The sequence below is a fragment of the Egretta garzetta genome, unplaced genomic scaffold (assembly GCF_000687185.1).
Source record: "Egretta garzetta isolate BGI_Z169 unplaced genomic scaffold, ASM68718v1 scaffold486, whole genome shotgun sequence".
Taxonomy (NCBI): Eukaryota; Metazoa; Chordata; class Aves; order Pelecaniformes; family Ardeidae; genus Egretta; species Egretta garzetta.
Genome location: NW_009260126.1, coordinates 2,245,935 through 2,254,315, shown reverse-complemented (window position 1 = coordinate 2,254,315; position 8,381 = coordinate 2,245,935).

Genomic DNA, 8,381 nt, shown 5'->3' with positions numbered 1-8,381 from the left:
GGGCAGGAATGTTTACCTGAAACATATAGCTGAAATGTAATCTGCTTTTTCGTAGTTGCAGTTCCTAGTGCTGTCTGTCATTACAACCAGAGTTCATGGGGTCGATGAGCTACATGAAAAAACAGAGCTCACTCTGGTTGTTTTGACCTGTAGGTAGGATTTCTTCCTCTTACAAAAAGGTGACTGATATTAAAATAAAAGAACATTTCAGTGCAGCTAAAATAAAAGAGCATTTCAATGCAGCAAACCGAGCCTTCTTTATGTTTTCTCATTTTTAAAATTTTTAATCATTTGACTACTTATGCATCACTGTTAATTAGTTTACATTGCTCAGCTCCCATCCTGACCTAGCTCTGGTCTCCTACCTGTCTGCTGTGAGAAAAGAGGCTCAGGTATGTCTGTATGTGTGTGCTTTAGCAGTTGCAAAACTCAAATAGCTCAGACTATTAGCCCTGTCTCCTTGTAAATGTCAACCTTTCAGCTAAGTCAGATAAAACATAAGTTTCATTTAGGTGAAGCATTAGGTTTTTGGGGGCAGAAAGTAAAAAAAAAACAAACCCACAACAACAAAAAACCAAGGTCAGGAGTGGAAAGCATGTTCTCAGGACATGTTTTAAGTTCAGGCTCCTTTCCTGGTTGTACTCCATAATTCTGTGCTAAATCCCAGTTAGCTCACAGGACTCTGACCAGTCTGACCAAGGGCTGGGTAACAGTTGTGAGGAAACCTCAGAATTTTGCACCAGGTGTTTCTATTACACATGTGAGAGCTTCCATATTTGAAGAGTTATTTTAAGCCTCACTGCACCTGCTGTTCTTTGATAATTTGATCTGTAAAGAAGACAAATTAAGGTAATCAGATTTAAAACAGGCTGGATATCAAGACTAACCTTCTTGCTGTTGAAGTAAGGATAACAGAGAGCAAGAAAAGATTGTATTTAAGTCTTGTTTCCTACCCCCTGCTTCTCAGCAGGGCTCTGACTTGGCTGTCCTCCATCTTACAGCATCGCTGCTGCTCAGTGTTGTGCTGGATGAGAATAGCCCCTCAAAGACGCTGTCATGAACTGAACTCACAGAACTGTGCTGCGCCCCAAATTTCTCCCTTCCTGCCCTGTACCTTCCTTCTCGCTTCAGGTAAAGCAGTGGTGCCAGAGGCTGTACTGGCTTCTGCCTCCTGGGGTATCCCTATTCCTAATTCCATGTTGCCCTCCTAGGGTAGCTTGTGCTATCTTCCACGTAGACATGCAGTGGTCTATGGTAATGATTAGGAGCTCACACCTTTGTTGTATCTTGATTTCCTCCATAAATCTGTAAAATGCAGGTTCTGTAGAATAAAAAAAAAAATAAAATGTGTTTTGATTTTAGAGCTGAGGTGAAGACAAGTTAGCAAACCATCTCTGCAAAATTTCACTGCCGCAGTAGATTCCAGACTCGCCATACATAATTAAGAATAAGGCCTGCAAGCTAACAAGTTCTTAGATAGGTTGCTTTGACAAAGAGATAAATCAAGAGGCTAGTCCAAAACAATTCCTTTGCTAGAGTCTATAGTTAGCAAAAACTGATTGCCCCTGCAATGTTGTTGTACCATCATCTGCCCACTAGAATAAGTAGAGTGGTGCTGGAAAACAGAGATAACTTGGTGACCACAGATTATAAATATTGTCTTAATTTCTCATTTAACTCCTTTATAATTTGATAACTTCTCCATTTTGTTCCTAATGCTTCCTGCCTTCTTTGTCAGTCATAGGTGTGTTAAAACAGAGGGCTGCTCACTTGGAGCATTGAGAGACTTTGTTTGCTGGCAGTTTTGCTGGCAGTTTTGCTGGCAGTTTCAGATGACAATTGCTGTATCTTACTTGAAAATATCACTGGTTTGGCAGGAGATGGCAGACATTAAATTTCTCTATAGACTTAACTTTCTGGTTTCCATTTATAATACAAATTTAATGAAATACAAATTTGCTGAAGGTTCTTGTTATTAAGGAATGCTTCATAAAAAAAAGCAGTAAAGCAGTGCTTTAGAGAGGCAAAACGCCACATAAATGTTAGCTCTCATTAAATGTTACATGTAGCTGTTTGAAAAGTCTCTTGCACAATCCAGAAGTGTCCTCAAGCCTCTCTATATTAGTAGAGAAAACTGACCAAGTAGAGCTGAAAAGCTGATCTTTTCACTACATCACAAGGTCGACTCTATGGATTGTGTCAGATCCACTTATTTTGACTTCATTTTCAGGTAATAAAGCAGCTACGAGGTATCATTTAGTTCACATTATGCTCTGTCCAGATGGGCTGTCAAAACTTCTCGCTTAAGCAAAAATAATAATCATTTAACTCTGACAAGTGCAATCTGGTGCCCATGGTCGATACTCTGACACTGATTTTTAAGTAGAACAATGTTTCAATCAATGTGGAGCTCTGGTTATAAATAACTGACAAATTTATTTGCAATCTTTTTGGCAAGTAGAATATTGATTAGAAACAAACATTTTAAAATCAGTCAGCCTGAACAATTTTTACACAATGATCTTTAAGGAATGGGCTGAAGTTTCTCATCCTGCTGATACTCACAATAAATTCCGGAATAGTAGGGAAATTCCAGAAAGTGGAATTAAACACAGACATTGTGTCAAAATTCAAAAGAGAAAGAAAAAAAAAAAGATGATTCATGTAACAAGCTCTAACTAAATTAACAAAAAGGTCACTTAGGATTCAATTTCTAAAAAGCAGTTGTACAGAACATAAGCCTAATCAATAGTCCTTATGTCATTTTTTTAAGAAGATTGCTACTTTGGTTGAGAAAAATATAGAATCATGGAATAATTTAGGTTGTAAAAGGCCTTTAAAATTTTCAAGTCCAACTGTTAACCTAGCAGTACCAAGTCCATCAGTAACCCATGTCCCTAAGCACCACGTCTACACATCTTTTAAATACCTCCAGGGATAGGGGCTCAACCACTTCCCTGGGCAGCCTGTTCCAATGCTTGACCACACTTTTGGTGTAGAAGTTTTTCCTAATAGCTAATCTAAACCTCCCCTGGCACAACTTGAGGCCATTTCCTCTTGTCCTATTGCTTGTTACTTGGGAGAAGAGACCAACACCCACCTCACTACACCCTCTAGTCAGGTAGCTGTAGAGGGCAATAAGGTCTCTCCTCAGCCTCCTCTTCTCCAGGCTGAACAACCTCAGTTCCCTCAGCCAATCCTCATCAGCCTTGTGCACCAGACCCCTCACCAGCTTTGTTGCTCTCCTCTGGACATGCTCCAGCAACGCAACATCCTTCTTGCAGTGAGGGGCCCAAAAGTGAACACAGTATTTGAGGTGTGGCCTCACCAGTGCCAAGTACAGGGGCACGATCACTTCCCTAGTCCTGTTGGCCACACTATTTCTAATACAACCGTTGGCCTTCGTGGCCACCTGGGCACACTGCTGGCTCATATGCAGCCGGCTTTCGACCAACACCCCCAGATCCTTTTCCACCAGGCAGCTTTTCCAGATGCTCTTCCCCAAGCCTGTAGCATTGCATGGGGTTGTTGTGGCCCAAGTGTGGGTCCTGGCACTTGGACTCATACAATTGGTGTTTTCCCATCAATGCAGCCTGTCCAGATCCTTCTGTAGAGCCTTCCTACCCTCCAGCAGATCAACACTCCTCATCCAGATAATTGATAAAGATATTAAACAGAACTGGCCCCAAAACTGAGCCCTGGGGAACACCACTCATGATGGGCCACCAACTGGATTTCATTTCATTCACCACAACCCTTTGGGCCTGGCTATCCAGCCAGTTTTTTACCAAGTGAAGAGTACATCCATCTAAGCCATGAGCAGACAGTTTCTCCATGAGAATGATGTGGGAAACGGTGTCAAAGGCTTTACTAAAATCCAGGTAAACAACATCCACAGCCCTTCCCTCATCCACTAAGCGGGTCACCTGGTCATAGAAGGAGATCAGGTTGGTCAAGCCTTTCATAAACCCATGCTGACTGGGCCTGATCACCTGGTTGTCCTGAACGTGCTGTGTGATGGCACTCAAGATGATCTGCTCCATGACCTTCCCCAACACCAAGGTCAGACTGACAGGCCTGTAGTTCCCTGGATCCTTCTTGTAGATGAGTGTCACATTTGCTAACCTCCAGTCAACTGGGACCTCCCTGGTTAGCCAGGACTGCTGATAAATGATGGAAATGCTGATAAATGATGGAAATGATGGAAAGTGGCTTGGTGAGCACTTCTGCCAGTTCCCTTAGTACCCTTGAGCGGATCCCACCTGGCCCCATAGACTTGTGTGTGTTTAAGTGGTGTAGTAACCATTTCCCCTTAGATCGTGCCACCATGATCATTCTGCTCCCCATCCCTGTTTTCCAGCTCAGGGGACTGGGTACCCCGATAACAACTGACCTAACTATTAAGACTGCGACAAAGAAGGCATTAAGTACCTCAGCCTTTTCCTCATCCTCTGTCACTTGCTTCCCCCTGCATCCGATTAAGGATTGAGATTGTCCTTAGCCCTCCTTTTGCTGCTAATGTATTCATAGAAACATTTTTTACTGTCTTTTATGGCAGTAGCCATAGTTGGACTTGGCCTTTCCAATTTTCTCCCTGCATAACCTCATGACTTCCTTGTATTCCTCGTGAGTTTTCTGCCCCTTCTTCCAGAGGTCATAAACTCTTCTTTTTTTCCTGAGTTCCAGCCAGAGCTCTCTGTTCAGCCAGACTGGTCTTCTCCTCGGCTCATCCTTTGGCACATGGGGACGGCCTGCTCCTGCGCCTTTAAGACTTCCTTCCTGAAGGATGTCCAGCTTTTTTGGACTCCTTTGCCCTTCACGACTGGGACTCTCTCAACCAGACCCCTAAACAGGCCAAGGTCCACCCTCTGGAAGTCCAAGGTGGCAGTTCTGCTGACCACCCTCCTTACTTCTCCAAGAATCGAAAACTATCATTTCGTGGCCACTGTGCCCAAGACCAACCATCACATCACCCACCAGTCCTTTTCTGTTCATGAACAATGGGTCCAGTGAGGCACATTCCTGTCACAGGACATTATCTTCCACACATTCCAGGAACATCCTAGACTGTTTCCTCTCTGCTGTTCGCATTTCCAGCAGACATCTGGTAAGTTGAAGTCCCCCACGAGAACAAGGGCTAGTGATTGTGAGGCTTCTTCCAGCTGCTTAGGATTTAGTACCTAAAAAGTGGTTGTATGGAACATAAGACTAGTCAACAGTCCTTATGGCATTTTTTTAAGGAGATTGTTGCTTTGGTTGAAAAAATTAATCTGCAGACATTAAATGGGCCATTGTACTTAATGAATTGTTGTCTTTCCATTACATGAAAAGATACTCTACTCAGCAAATTAGAGCTATAGGAAGGCATCAAGGTACATATCAAACAGATTAAGACATGCTAATTAACAAATCTTCAAAAGATACTTGTTAATGGGAAAATGTAATTGCATAGTGGTGTTTCCAGAAAGTTCTCCTGGGATCAATCCTATCCAACACTTTGAATACTGCAAATCTGTCAGTCTTTAAACCTAGTAGAAAAACTTAGCCTTCAGTACATACTTTGAGAAGATTTCTAAATCGGTGAATAATTGCTTTATAAAGTGCTTCACTCCTTGGATGTTGATGTAATTAAATCTACACCCATTTTTTGTTTACAAGTTGCAGGAACCTTACCTGTCTCTGAAACTGAAATGAACCTTAGTTGCTTTTTAAACTCACATCAAGAAGACAATTTTTGTGTCAACTGATGTTCCGTTTTCTCATAAATGGTCTAGCCATTTCCTTGACCTTGTTCTCAGCTTTGGTGAAGGTTTTCTGTGACACCCTGGACTGGTGTAAGGAAACAATGATGAGTTCCTACCAAAGGCCTCTGGTTTCATGGGTGGAAAAGCATGATGTGGTTTAAGAAACTTGTTAAGCATTTTTTGTAGTCATTCATTTTTGGAGGCATTTGACACAAATTATCTCCATTATCAGCTCTTTATGCCATTCCTACACTCTCAAATGACTAACAAAATAAAATAGAAGCACCAGTGCTGTAAATTTTGATTAATACAATCTGGGAAGCTTGAACTCAGGAAATAATGTATCCTGCATTAAAAAAAAAACAAACAAACAAACCACCTTTTATTGCTGCATTAAACAAAAATACTTGCACTGTGAGGGACTTGGCAGTTATGACAGTGATGCATGTTATTGACACTAGTCAGTAATGGGCACCATAACGCCATGCTGTCTCGCAGCACCTCATCTGTCACACTGCATTGTCTCATGCGGCTATAAGCACTGGAAGGTGTCCTAAGACTCAGAGGCTGCCTGTGATTTACTGCCTATAGGCCAAATAATCAATCCCGTGAAATAAATAATGCTGGGGGGAAAAAAGCAGTGAAAAAGAAGGTTTAAAGGGCATGAAATGGAGGACAGTTTGTGTGAAACATTATTAAAACTCTAGTGCAACATTTTTTTAAGGGAAGAGGGGAATAACAGTGCTGTTTTGATTGGTTTTTGGAGATAGCTGGTCATTTTGCATATGGCAGAATATTTAAAATATTTTGGTAACATAATCTTTACAAAACTACATGTCTCTGAAAGAGAAGATGACTGTTTTATGTTGCTGCTGTAAACCAAGCTTTCTTCTCAGACTAGTACATGGAATTAAATTATTTGTACAGAAGCGTACTCTAATTTCATTCACTTTTTTAGCCCGCAGACTTTACCAGGAGTCATTGCTAATCCTCATATACTGGATACTGCCAAGACTTCAGTCTGCCAGGTACAGATCGCGCAGATCCAGTAGTGAGTTTTATGGGACCTACAGAGCAGCGCAAACTCCTGCTGTGCTGTTGGTTGATTTGCAGCATTCCTGAAAGTGAAGCAAATGATTTGCATCAGGGGTCAGTTTTGCCTGTGCTATAGAAATATGTATTATGTATTCAACCTGCTGTGTTTCCAATACATTTTTAAAGATATTTAAGCCACCTATATCTGCTTCTCCAAGCTAGAATAGCTTCTTCTGGAAATATATGCCTGGCAACAGTCTTGCATGTTTAAGTTAAAGATAGGAAAACATTACTGTTTGAGCAGCAGGCATGAATATATCTAGTTTGGTAAGTATATAGGCAGCTTTCTCCACTATGTTACTATTTTGGAAGAGGGAGAATATTTAAGAGTACTTGAATATTCAATATGCATACAAATTGAATTTCTTCCAGAGTTAAGAGTGCTGTGATTATTCTGCAGTAACTGCACGTGAGGATACTCGTACTCTGCCTGTGCAGAGCTATTCTGATCCATTTCGCCATTGACAGTTCCTAATTTAACTTCTCACTAGCTAAAGAAAAGTTACCATAAAAATTCTTCTATTAAAACCTTTTTCTGTAGCAAGAACAGCTTAATGAATTTAGCAAGGATTGTTATGTTTGATGTAAAAAGGAGAGCACTTCCAGGAGAAGAGTTTCCCGAGACCATTGCTCAACGCCTCTGCTGAAATTGCTGACAAAGGGTGGCAATGCATAAGGATTCTTCCTTCAAAACTACTCTGAGGCATTGTCACTTCTGCATCATTTGTCCTGAGTCCCTTTGTGATACCGTTTGGGGTTCTAAGCACTTATTAATGGTGCTTTCTTCCAGTGCCTAAGATAGAGGTTGGTTTCATGGTCCCAAATAACAGTGCCCTACAGTAGGCTTCCTATAAAACGCCTTGTTATGGTTTATATGGGATGAAATGAGACAGAGAGGCCTCTTTCCCCATCGTCTCTGCTCTTGGTGAGCCCTGAAGTTGTTACACATCTTGTAACGATCGTGATCTTTATAATCGATACTGTACGTAGGCACTGTAATATCTGAAGACAGCCAGGCTGTACTGTTGGTACGGCATGTGGGCAGCAGGTAAAATCGTGGTCTTTGCTTGTGAATACGATGCACAGTAACAGTGTGACAGCATCAATCGGCCTCCCCTCAGGCAAGCACATGGCAATACAATAAATATTGATAGGGTGAGTCCCCTGAGGTGCACCAGATCGCTTTATTCGTCATTTATACACATGCTACCGCCACACTTCTGCGTCAGTCCCCCAGCGTACAGAAACCCCCGGAGGCCTGTGGTTCAGCCGGGGATTTCCCTGAAGGCCGGCGCTGGCGGCGCCCCGCGGGGGCCCGGACGGGGGCCTGCGCCTGCCCCTGCCCCTGCCCCTGCCCCTGCCCCTGCCCCTGCCCCTGCCCCTGCCCCTGCCCCTGCCCCTGCCCCTGCCCCTGCCCCTGCCCCTGCCCCTGCCCCTGCCCCTGCCCCTGCCCCTGCCCCTGCCCCTGCCCCTGCCCCTGCCCCTGCCCCTGCCCCTGCCCCTGCCCCTGCCCCTGCCCCTGCCCCTGCCCCTGCCCCTGCC